At 47.9% G+C, this 11,237-nt stretch overlaps 1 long non-coding RNA gene across 1 annotated transcript; it reads right to left on the reverse strand.

Moving 5' to 3' along the window:
* Positions 1–2,777: 2,777 nt before the first annotated feature.
* LOC149127115 (uncharacterized) lies at positions 2,778–9,438 on the reverse strand. The gene is made up of 3 exons (XR_016233251.1): positions 9,321–9,438; positions 3,556–3,899; positions 2,778–3,024 (listed from the first exon to the last, which is right to left on the reverse strand). It is a non-coding gene; the product is annotated as an uncharacterized LOC149127115 (long non-coding RNA).
* Positions 9,439–11,237: the final 1,799 nt, after the last annotated feature.

Here is an 11,237-nt window from a genome sequence, read left to right on the forward strand (position 1 = left end):
CAGGACAGATGAGGATTCACTCCAGGACAGGCTGCCTGAAGAGGGCTCCCAAGATCTCAACCATGGCCCTGTAAGGTCGAAAGAGAGGATTCCTGTAGCAAGTCGGTGTGTGCGCTCTGTGCCAAGGACATTTCTGAAGCTGAAGAACAATCTCTATTTCTGCTGCAGCCTGGAAACTGGAGCTTGTTTTGCATTGTGTTTGGAGGCAGAGAGGAGTCAGGTAGCGAAGCTGGCAGCGCTTCTGGCATTTTCATGGAGTGCAGAGCTCCCTGGGCTTTGAGGGGGTAGGAACAAAACCAGCCATCCACAGGATTAGCGGCAGAACAGGAAGGAATCCAGGTCATTACATACCCCTGCCACCTACTTTAAAAGGCAAGGTGTGGAGTTACTATGGTGACACGTATGGACTAGGCATACTTAAGCAGAGTATTCATCAGAAACTCGCCCCGAGAGCCTGCTAGGTATGGGAAGTGGTGAGAAGTCACAACACCGTGAATAAAGAAGCCTCGCTTTTTTTTTTTTTTTTTTTTTTTGACAGGCAGAGTTAGACAGTGAGAGAGAGAGAGAGAGAAAGGTCTTCCTTCCGTTGGTTCAAATGGCCGCCACAGCTGGTGCTGTGCCGATCCGAAGCCAGGAGCCAGGTGCTTCCTCCTGGTCTCCCATGCGGGTGCAGGAGCTGGACTGGAAGAGGAGCAACTGGGACAGAATCTGGCGCCCCAACCGGGGTACCGGCGCTGCAGGCGGAGGATTAGCCTAGTGAGCTGCGGCACCAGCTAAAGCCTTGCTTTCAATAATAAGCCAGAGAGGTCACAGATGCATGATTGAGAACCAATCACACAGGCATGGTGTGGGAGCCACTTGTCAAAAAAGTTTGCACGTGGAACTAGAGACTAATATGATGTGGTGAAAATTACTACCAGAACAATTTGCTTAACTTCCTCGGTATAGGATGGGTTGGAAAAGGAGGCGACCACGGATGGCTATAAAAAAGGAGAAGCCAGGGAGGCCAGGAGAGACTGCCAGGCTGTGCCACTCAGCTTGTTCATGCCCCATGGCAGGAGTGTCGTGCCATAAAACACAACGGAGAGGTTGTGCTGTGTGCTCTGTACTGCTGCCTTTACTTGCCAGGTCTTCTTTTTTTTTTTTAAGATTATTTATTTATTTGAGAGGCAGAGTTACAAACAGGGAAAGGGAGAGAGGAGAAAAAGTCTTCCATCTGCTGGTTCACTCCCCAGTTGGCTGCAACAGCCCGAGCTGAGCCAATCTTAAGCCAGGAGCCAGGAGCCTCTTCCGGGTCTCCCACATCGGTGCAGGGGCCCAAGGGCATGGGCCATCTTCCACTGTTTTCCCAGGCCACAGGCGAGAGCTGGATCAGAAGCATAGTAGCTGGCACTAGAACCACCCACTTGGGATGCCGGCGCTGCAGGTGGCGCTACAGTGCCGGCCCCTCCTGCTGGGTCTTGGTGGGGAGAGATTTCCAGGGACACACAGTGCCCGAACTGAGGGTCCCTGGGTGACGCAGAGGTAACGGTGCGCTGAGAAGCACAAGCAGCCAGGCAGGGGCTCCGTCCGAGGAAAGCACTGCGGTTTGTCGCAGAAGCAAGGCTCCATCCTGCACCCTCCTCCTCCTTCGCCTGACGTCCGCCTGGACACCAAGCTCTGGGTGGTCCTCGTCCTCTCCAACCTGTCCACTTCCCGTCACCTCCACTGCACCCCTGCTGACAACCTGCCGCTATGCCCTCAAAGCCTTGGGGATAAATGCCAACTCCTGGGCCGGGACCTCAGGGCCCAGCCAGGCTGCACTCAGCTGCCCAGCACTGCCTCATCAACTCCTCCCTCGGGGTCCCTTGGCATCCCACACAACCGCTGGAGCAGCCTCTTGCGGGAAGTCTCTGGGCTCACCTCCTGCTTCAGGAACCAGCCCCTCTTCCTGCCACATCCCATACGGCCATAGTTCTCTCTGCTTTTCTCTATTCTAGTCCAACTCACAGGTGGCACAGTGACTGGTACGTTGCCTGGAGCTGGGGACATACAGATGCTCAATTACTGTTGGTTGGCTAATGAATGAAGTGCCATTAATCCACTAGAGACCCAGTAAGCCAGAGAGAGAAAAAGAAAGGAATATGAGGTGAAGATGGGGGCAGACAGGATCCAGGTGAGAAGAGACCTGACAGCCAGGCTGAGGGGTAGGGGCTTTATTTAAAGGCAACTGGGAGCCATGGCAGGGTGGGGGGTCTTAGGCAGCTTCCTATGGCAGCATCAGGGAGTCAGGCAAAATGGGGAGATCAGGGTAGCAATGATGGGAGCAAGAAGAATGTAAGCCTTTGCTGAGGCAGAGGAAAGAGAATGGAGAAAAGGAGAGAGATCCTAAAAGGAAAATCCTTTGGGTCCAAAGAGATAAGTAGCAATAGCATGCAGAAGACAGGCACAATTTACTGTTGGATACAATACATAAAAATGTATAAATGAGTATACCTAACAAACTTTACTTCTTAAAAAAAAAAACCTGCTGGGGCAGGCATTTGGCCTAGTGGGTAAGATGCCACTTGGGATACTTGTATCCTGTATTGGCATACCTGGGTTCGAGTCCTGGCTCTGCTCCCAATTCCAGCTTCCTACTAATGTGAAACCTTGAGCCCTGATTGAGCCCTGGGCTCCTGGCTTTAGCCTGGCCCAGCTTCAGCTATTGTGAGTGTTTGAGGAAGGAACCAGTGAAATGAAACTCTCTGCCCTGCCCCCCCCCAGCTTTTAAAATGAATAAATGAATAATTAAACTCTTTTTTTAAAGATTTATTTATTTATTTGAAAATCAGAGTCACACAGAGAGAGGAGAGGCAGAGAGAGAGAGAGAGAGAGAGAGAGAGGGGTCTTCCATCCTCTGGTTCACTCCCTAGTTGGCCACAACGGCCGGAGCTGCACCGATCCGAAGCCAGGAGCCAGGAGCTTCTTCCAGGTCTCCCACGTGGGTGCAGGGGCCCATGGACTTGGGCCATCTTCTACTGCTCTCCCAGGCCATTCAGAGAACTAGATTGGAAATAGAGCAGCTGGGACTCGAACCGGTGCCCATGGGGGATGCCAGCGCTGCAGGAGGCAGCTTTATCCGCTACACCACAGCGCCAGCCCCATGATTAAATGTTTTTAAGAATTACAAATACCTTTTACTTTTAAGGCAGGGGAGACATACATTAACATAGCAGCAGTAATTTTGGATGTTGAAAATACAGGTCAGTTCTACTTCTTCTCTCATCTTATTTTTTAAACTATGAGCTTGTCTTCATTTCTAACAACAAACGTGAGGCAGAGATGGATGAAATCCGCCCAGGGATTTGCCTGTCCATCCGTATGACACAAAACTTCTCAGCCCATGGAGCCCAGGAATCCTGAATGCACAGCTGGCAGCCTGAGAGTCAGGGCACGGGCTTTGGACTCAAAGGATGAAGCACCCGGAGGGGAGGGACCTGCCTGGCTCACTGCTGTTTCCCCAGCACCCAGGGCTTGGAAACTATGATGAAAAAGATTTCAAATACAGGAAAGACCCCATGAAGACAAAAATACCTAGGGCCCAACAAAGTTAAGATGTGGCTCTGTTTTTCTCTTCATCCTGTTTTACTCTTCCAATGGATAGTTTGATTCAAGTCTTCTACATTGAACTGCAACTGTACAATACAGGTGGCAGTGTGCTATGCAAAGGAAATCTAAAGAGGAAGAGGGGGCTCCCTGAATTTGGGGCGCTCGCCAGGCTCAGTGTAAGTAGTGGAGACTCTGTGAAGAGATGGAATGATCTGGAGATGGGTGAGTGGGAGGTTCTTAACACAGGATCCCAGCGTGATGAACTCCTGTGTCAGGAAGGTGACACAGCACTGTGGCATCATCGCATTCTCCAAGCCAGGACCCTGAAACTAAAACACATCTTTTTAAAAACATACAGATGACAAGACATGGGGCAGCAAAAGCATGGCTTCTCTCCTTGACATTTGTAATGTATCACGTCAGCACTCATGTTGGTTTTGTTGAAGCATCTGCTAGATAAGGTCTGACAGAAAAGTCATAATAATGTGCAGAATGTGAAGACATCAGAGTATCCCGATAAAATTTCAACTATTTGGGCAAATAGGACAATAGAAGGAAATTTATCAGAATATTGCAATATGTGTTCTGTCAACTTGGCGATGGAATGTCATCAAATCCTAGCTATAGTGTAATATCAAAATTTGCTACTTCACGATGTTCCCTTAAGCAAGATAGGATGTGCTTTGACCTTCAGGATTTTTTAAATATTTATTTATTTTATTTGAAAGTCAGAATTACACAGAGAGAAAAAGAGAAGCAGAGAGAGAGAGAGGTCTTCCATCTTCTGGTTCACTCCCCAGTTGGCCGCTACTGTCGGAGCTGTGCCAATCCAAAGCCAGGAGCCTGGAGCTTCTTCCTGGTCTCCCATGTAGGTACAGGGGCCCAAGCATTTGGGCCATCTTCTACTGCTTTCCCAGGCCATAGCAGAGAGCTGGATCAGAAGTAGAGCTGCCAGGTCTCTAACCGGCGCCCATATGGGATGCCAGCACAGCAGGCGGCAGCTTTACCCACTATGCCACAGCACCGGCCCCCGTGACCGTTACTCATGTACAGACTGATAACCTCCAAATCCTACCCAGCTAAAAAAAAAGGATGATGTTTTAATATTACAGAAGCAACACTGTCAAAAATGGGACCATGATATACTTTTTTTCATAGATGGTGTGCAGTATGCAGCTACAGATGAACAAGCAGCCTTTAAAAGCTGCTGTCGTGCGAACCAGCAGGTACCATTAAACTAGACCAGGGGTTTTTGAAAAGCTCCAGTTAGTATTGCCTGGGGCAGAGGTGGTCTAGCCAGAACAGAATCTGGTAAATTTCAAGAAAGTTTACCTCTGCTTAGGCCACCGAGTTCTTTCTGTGATTGCAATATGGAACACACAGCTGTTTGTAACAGCCTCTACTGAGAAATTTGAGATTTCAAAAAACAACACTGTCCTGCCAGTTAAAGGTACTTTGTAAAGTTGAACTTTGAATTTCATGCTGTCATTTGTAATATGTTTTTGTGAGACTTCTAGGGATTAAAGCTTTGGCTTTTATTTAAAAAAAAAAAATAAAACCCAGTTTATACTTTATCTCTGAGTAATGGAATTGTTATTTTCATCTGTTGATTGTCTAGCAATCTATTTTGTTTTTACAGTGAACACCTGCAAATTTGTTCTCTTCAAGTCAATACCATTTCCAAATCCAAATAGACAAATTATGTCACACATTTAGGAATTTCCTTCAGGAAAACAATTGGTAAACAAATGGTGGGAAGTTAAAAACTAAAAATGAGGCAAATATTCATACAAAGTGAAATACATTTTAGTCTATTCTTAAATCATTATTAAAATTAGTATTTATATCAGTATTCATTGACATGGAAGATATTCATAAGGCATTGTTGAATATGTTAAAGAGTAGAAAGGAGTGCGTACATTACAGAAGTTAAGAATACATTAGGCTACGAGGAGACTCTAGTGGTGAGTGTGTAAGGGGACTTGTGGGCCCGACTGGAAGACCTTCAGTATCAGCCTGAAAATCTTCAGCTGGTCCATGAAGTTACGGGGCCACAAGTCTTTGAGCAGCAAAAGAACTAGAAGTCCCTGGAGTTTTGGAAAGCCTCATATGTGGACCGAAAGCAAAGGGATCAGTGTTACTGCTGCTGTTTGGATCTGGGATAAGAGTCTGGATTAAGACCGTGGCAGTGAGGGAGGAATAAGTGACAGCTGAGAGGCCTTCTGAAAGAAAGAAAAGATTTGCTATTTGAATTCAGGATGTCCACCTGCCAGGAACATGCCTTCCGGCTGGTCCCAATCCAGGAAGACACATCCATGACCTCCCTGACAGCAACCCAGCACTCTTTCATCCCACGAGGAGGATGGCTATGAAGCTGACCACGGAGCCACCGGCAGGTGACACAATGGTGACCAGCCGCCACAGCCACGGCCACGGGTGTCCAGATACACCTCCGAACACCACAGTGAGCAAGTGTTATTCTCGTCTTCTCCTGCCCAATTTACAGATGAGGGAAACTGAGGCCAGGAGCACGTACATGCCTTGTTAAAAGCTTAGCGGCTGTTAAGTTGCAAAGCCAGAGCCAGGGAAATCAACCACTGAGCACCACCCTGGTTTAGGCAATCGGCCAGGTCCACATAATCCTGTCCTGAGGTTAATCCACCCAGGAGCTCCATAAACCAAGTGAAGAGGCACCGACAGAATGGGAGAAACTATTTGCAAACTATACAACTGGTAAAGGATTAATAACCAGAAAATATAAAGAGACCAAGAAACTCAACGACAACAAAACAAACAACCCAGTGAAGAAATGGGCAAAGGACGTGAGCAGGCATTTTTCAAAAGAGGAAATCCGAATGGCCAAGAGACACATGAAAAAATGCTCAGGATCCCTAGCTGTCAGGGAAATGCAAGTCAACACCACAATGAGGTTTCACCTCGCCCCCATTAGAATGGCTTTCATACAGAAATCGACAAACAACAAATGCTGGTGAGGATGTGGGGGAAAAAGTACTTTAATGCACTGTTGGTAGGAGTGCAAACTGGCACTGCCACTGTGGAAGAGTATGGCAATACCTGAGAAATCTGAATATAGCCCTACCATATGACCCAGCCATCCCATTCCGGGAATTCACCCAAGGGAAATGAATCAGCATATGAAAGAGTTATCTGCATCCCCATGTTTTTTGCAGCTCAATTCACAATAACTAAGATGTGGAATCAATTCAAATGCCCGTCAACTGAAGAATGGATAAAGATATTATGGGATATAGACAGCATGGAATACTACACAGCGACAAAAAAAAAATCTGGTCATTTGCAACAAAATGAGTGCAGCTGGAAATCATACTTAGTGAAATAAGCCAGTCCCTAAAGGACAAATACCATGTTCTCCCTGATCTGTGAGAACTAATACAGCACCTAAAAGGTAATCTATAGAGGTGAAATTGACACTTTGAGATGTGATGACGTTGAACAGCCCTTGTCTCCACTGTTGAGTGACAGTTTTATTTTAATGCAATTTGTTGAACTCTTTACTTAGTATAGAGTTAATCATATGTGTATAAAGTTAATTGAAAATAGATATTAGTAAAAAATAAGAATGGGAATAAGAGAAGGAGGAGGAAGAAGGGTGGGAGTGTTGTTACGGTGGGAAGAATCACTATGTTCCTAAAATTGTATTTATGAGAAGCATGAAGTTTGTATTCCTTAAATAAAAGGTTTATGGGGGGAAAAAAGAAATAAAGGCTTAAGGGGATGAAGGCTCTCTCCCAAGGTAGGCAGCGGGGGGTCAAGGACTGACACTCATGCCTTACTCCAAAGCCCTGTGCTGCAGCTCACAAGGGCAGAGGAAGGGACAAGGAGCCCACCTCGTCCAAATTACTGATGCGAATGAGTCCAGACATTCTGATTTGCTCTCCAGCATGTTTAAGGATAAAGTCTATTCTCCCATCATTCAGGCCTGCAGTTTGGCCCTAACCCAAACTTTTCTCCCAACAGCTTTCTCACCCCTATCCCACACACGGATCCGTGTTCGAATACTTGGGCTGCTTGCAACCACAGAAGGGCTCTCAGAGCCTCTGATGATGACAGAGAGGAACTCAGTGTTAGCAAACTAAGAGCAAGGATCCCGACAGCCAGACAGACAGAGTTGTACAACGCCTACCTCCTTAACAACGCAGCGGCCCTAACCAACGAACTGTGGTGGCTAATTAGCAGAACGGTCTTTGAACAGACAGAACTCAGAAGTCTGCAGCAAGAACATCAGCTCAGCCCCTTGGAACTGCTTGCTCTCCCTGGCAGGACTAAAGATCCGCACAGAATGTTTTGTGGCCAAGTTCCATCAGGGCCTTAAATCTAGTTCCTTCCATGCGGAGAGAGCTGTGCATGCAGAAAAACAGAAGAAGACGGGGGGGGGGGGGGGACGGGGAGGGGGGTGGCCACTGTGGCATAGTGGGTAAAGCCTCTGCCTGCAGCACCGGCATCCCATATGGACACCGGATCGAGTCTCAGCTGCTCCACTTCGGATCCAGCTCTCTGCTATGGCCTGGGAAAGCAGCGGAAGATGGCTCAACATGGGCTCCAGCACCCATGTGGGAGACATGAAAGAAGCTCCTGGCTCCTGGTTTCAGATAGGCCAAGCTCCAGCTGTCGTGGCCATCTGGGGAGTGAACCAGCAGATGGAAGACCTCTCTCTGTCTCTCTCTGTGTAACTCTGCCTTTCAAATAAATAAAATAAATCTTTAAATAAAGAAGAAGCCGAAGACGGTCCCTACCTGCACTCACCCAGGTGTCTTTTCTGCTGGTTCACGCCTTTATTTACAGAGGAGAGACAAGAAGCTGAGGATGAGTAGTTTGTTGGGCCCTCATGTGTTGGCTCCCATTGAAATAAGGTATTTGTTCCATCCCTTACCTACATTAACCTAGTTTTCTGGGGGTTCCTTTTATGATCCCACAGCCCAGCTATTCCCAAAATAAAGAAACCACAGCGAACGTTGATGTGATGTCAAACAAATCTCACCCAGCACACTGAAAGGCATTCCGTCCCAGTAAGGTGGGTTTTGTATTCCCCGGTGCCCAGCCATCCTACGCGATCAGTATTTGTCTACACTTTTCTGTAAACCTGACGGAAGGCCCTCTGTGACCTCCATGAAGTCCTATTTCATTTCTGACACCATACCTCTGCTTCAGCGCTTCTATTCACACAGACACGGGGAGAGGTGAGAGACCACAGGCACCAAGAGAGACAAGACAACATAGAAAAACGAAGAGCAAAGAGACAGCGGTTAGAGCTTCCGACGTGGGCGGATGCCTGTCTCTCAGCTACCCTGTCAAGTCCTTGGGGGTAAAGACCATGCCCGGTGGATCTGAGAGCCCCCCACCCCGCCCCCACCGTGGAGTCTCACTGCCAGGAGGTGTTCAGTGAGGCGGGTCGAAGTTGCAGGCAGGGAGGAGGTAGCGAGCAGAAAGGACAATCCCGGAGCAACATTTCACACCGCTGAGCCAACTGCTTCTGCAGAGCCCGTGATAACACCGGCTTGGATCTGATTTTGCCTCTGAGTTCCAGGGGTTCACAAATAAAGCCCGAAGCGGTGTCAGGTGGCTGCAGTGGGGACACAGGGCTGCAGCCAACTGGCAGCTTCCGAACTGCCCAGAGTGAAATGGGAGAAGATTCAAAGTGAGTCTTGCCTGCCGCTCCCTGCCAAGACCTGGTGTGCCTTGGAAACAATGGGTGAACTTTCAGCACTTACCAAAAGCCCTTGACCCCTTGGTCGTGGGTGGCACAGCCTCTGGGTCCCGCTGGGCTCTGAGAGGGCGGCCAGGACACGCGCCGAAGCACCGAGAGACGCCTATATTTATGCTGGTTGTCACAGCTGCTATTTTGGAAACAACCTGTCACAACTAAACGACGAGGTTTTCTTTGCCGTCGACACTCTACCTTGTTAAAGACACGTTCTGTTCTTTGTTTCAAGAGGGAGCCCACCTGTGTGGGCTCCATTCCATGTCTGTGATGCTGACCATAAAGCAGGATTAGTTCATTTCCATTTAAGCAAGAAGCCAGGATCACTGGTCTTTCTTTTGAAGAACGCCATGCTTGTTGCAAAGCCATGCGGCATCTTATATAACGCAGCGCTGAGATGTCTACACTGGAAAGGTTCAGTGGCCAACATGTCTGGAAATAGAGGAGGCTGGAAGCTACCCTCCGTGGCGCCCTGCATAATCTGGGGAAAATCTCAGGCAGGCGTCACATTCAAGGGTGCGGCGGGACGGGGACAAAGTCCCCCAACCACACCTCCCATTGCTTCCGCCACTGAGCTGTCCCAGCTTTGAGCTTAATCCATCATTGAATCATGATTCGCAATCTTTTTCCCACTCCCCCCAAGGAAAGCCTCGTTCAATTTCAGAATTTTGCTACGGATTTATTTCAAGCTATGATTTAAATAACAATGAGTTATCCTGGACTCTGAACTCACCCTCTGTGCTCCAGCCCCCGCCCCCACAGTAACAGCCTAAAATCAGGCCCCCATCGCCTCTCTATTATGAAAACCTCCTACCCTTCCTCCTGTTCATCCTGCTGCCTAAAGGGACTTTCTTAATGCATAGCTGAGCTTGTCACTCCCCTTCTTTCACAGTTCTCTGCAGTCTCCAATCTCATTTCCTCAGCATGGCACTTCTAGGCTTTTATGATCCGATCCCTGCCCAGCAGTCTTCGAAAAAGGCACACAGTTCTTTCCTGTTGCAGAGGTCGACCGTGGAGTGCAGGCCTCACAGAACCCTGCAGCTGCAGCTGCCCCCAGATCACTTCTGCTTCCAAGGAGCCCTCACCTCTCAAGAAATTTGATTCTGTCCAGAAATGAACTCCCTAACTGAGTCTTCCAAGGGCAGGCCTATAAAATAGTGTGGGTTCAAGTCTTTATCCCAGCATCAGTCAAAAGTTTATGAATATTTTTTAGCCTTCTGAACTCTTGGAGGCACTAAAATAGAAATCACCAATCTAATCACCAGCGCCATTGAGAAATTGTTGACTTGAGGACAAATCTATTAAACAAGAGAAAGAACTCCCATGTGGGCCCAGTTGAGCTCAGAACTGCTGGGGCGTTGATTTGTGCTGAAGGATCGCTTGTGTGTTTCGCTTTGTACTTTGCAACAGAGGCCTATGGGGGATGCTTCCTCTTTGGGCTTTGAGATCCACACTAATTGCTTATTAACAATGAGTGCAGTTGATGGCAGGCAAACTTCCATGCAGGGGAAGAGGTTTCAGAACAGCCAAGCTGGGAGGGGTACACATCTTACTGTGGGTCCTTTCACAGAGATGCAAATATTCTTGAGTGCCTGATCTTCAATGACAAGTCAAGAAACCCCCTAGGGCTCTTGGTCTTCTAGAAATTTTTGTTAAACCTGAGCTCTTGGTAAAATACTCAAGGAGGTGAGGTTTCCCCCTGTATTCCAGCTCCCCATTTGGGGCCTTTTAGGACACTGCATCATGGTTCTAATGAGACAGAGTCAACATTGTGAAGCTGTGAGACTTGGGAGACAGGTTCAAAGCCCTGAAGATTTGTGACCTAGAGCAGAGGTTGTCAAACTCTAGCCTGCCACTTGATTTTGTAAATAAAGTTTTATTGGAATATAGCCTTGCCCGTTCACTGATTATTGTCTATGGCTGCTCT

The sequence above is a fragment of the Oryctolagus cuniculus genome, chromosome 4, assembly GCF_051225735.1.
Source record: "Oryctolagus cuniculus isolate XC-2025 breed Fujian yellow rabbit chromosome 4, ASM5122573v1, whole genome shotgun sequence".
Taxonomy (NCBI): Eukaryota; Metazoa; Chordata; class Mammalia; order Lagomorpha; family Leporidae; genus Oryctolagus; species Oryctolagus cuniculus.